The sequence below is a fragment of the Panulirus ornatus genome, chromosome 42 (assembly GCF_036320965.1).
Source record: "Panulirus ornatus isolate Po-2019 chromosome 42, ASM3632096v1, whole genome shotgun sequence".
NCBI classification, from domain to species: Eukaryota; Metazoa; Arthropoda; class Malacostraca; order Decapoda; family Palinuridae; genus Panulirus; species Panulirus ornatus.
In genome coordinates this window covers 29,766,823-29,768,225 of record NC_092265.1, presented here as the reverse complement: position 1 = coordinate 29,768,225, position 1,403 = coordinate 29,766,823, and the positions used below count along the sequence as shown (strand labels likewise).

Sequence of the window (1,403 nt, the reverse complement as noted above, 5' to 3'; positions counted from 1 at the left end):
ATCCGTATCTTCCATTCATTCTTATATCTTATATTAGTTACATCTTTACAATATCTTTATATCTTCTCTGTTCCGTCTTTTGGAAAATTGAAAATGAGAGGGAAGGATTTCCAGCCTCCCGCTCCCTCCCCTTTTAGTCGCCTTGTACGACACGCAGGGAATACGAGGCAAGTATTCTTTCTTCCCTATCCCCAGGGATAACAGCACCTGGTGTTCCCAGACGGTCACCCATCCAAGTACTAACCAGACCCAACGTTGCTTAACTTCCCTGATCGGACGATATATGCATATATATATATATATATATATATATATATATATATATATATATATATATATATATATATACAAGACTGAAAACAATGAATTTCCCAAATAAAAAAATGGAGGCGCCGGGGTTTGAACCCGGGTCCTCTCGCATGCCAAGCGAGCGCTCTACCACTGAGCTACGCCCCCAAGAACATATTTTGTGACATAGTATTATATAAAGCACTGAGATTACCACGGCAAAATACTGTTTGACCGACCGTTGCCGACTAGCCGGCAAAATAACCACAGGGTAAATCTCCATGTTGCTGTCGTGTTTTCCTCTCAATTTTCGAAGAAGAAATGAGTTTTACTTTTTCATTTTCGTTGCAATAGACTGGAACTAAGCAATAGACTGGAACTAAGTAGTAGACTGGAACTAAGCAATAGACTGGAACTAAGCTGACCTGGTATGAGGTCAGAGCCCTCATTATCATCCCTGCTAACTACCGGAAGCAGATTAAGTCGTTCCACAACCGATGTCCGGCCCATGTTAACTCTGATGTGCCCAGCAGTTGGAGGAGGATCGCCAGAAGCTTCTGGAAGATTTCAAGGACGTCTTGGTGGACCTGACCCTTTCAGATAAGGTCGAAAACCCCAATTTATTGTGAAGATCTTCACTATAACGTTGGACGAACATACTGAATGTTGCACACATGTGATGCGGACAAAATGAAAAAAGAAAAAGACAAAAAATATGTCTGGTGTGGGTCTCGAACCCACGACCTTGAGTGTGTCAGACTCACGCTCTACCACTGAGCTAACCAGACAATAGAAAAATACGTCTGTTTCTTCAATTTGAATTAATGAAAATCTTTGCGAGGCAGCGTTTAGAAAAGAGAGATGTCTTTGACGAAATTTACTTGCTTGGCTCCTTCTTCTGTTCCTCATTATCGAAAGTAAACATACTGAAGGATATATATATATATATATATATATATATATATATATATATATATATATATATATATATATATATATATATATATATATATTGGAAAGGATCACAATTTTGCGCGTGATCAAGTATATTCCTATGAGTCCACGGGGAAAATGAAACATGACAAGTTCCCAAGTGCACTTTCATGTAATAACCA

General features: G+C 38.8%; 2 non-coding genes across 2 annotated transcripts; both read right to left on the bottom strand.

The window, feature by feature from the left end:
* Positions 1–384: 384 nt before the first annotated feature.
* TRNAA-GGC (transfer RNA alanine (anticodon GGC)) lies at positions 385–456 on the bottom strand. The gene has a single exon. It is a non-coding gene; the product is annotated as a tRNA-Ala (tRNA).
* Positions 457–1,004: 548 nt separating this feature from the next.
* TRNAV-GAC (transfer RNA valine (anticodon GAC)) lies at positions 1,005–1,076 on the bottom strand. Its single transcript has one exon. It is a non-coding gene; the product is annotated as a tRNA-Val (tRNA).
* Positions 1,077–1,403: the final 327 nt, after the last annotated feature.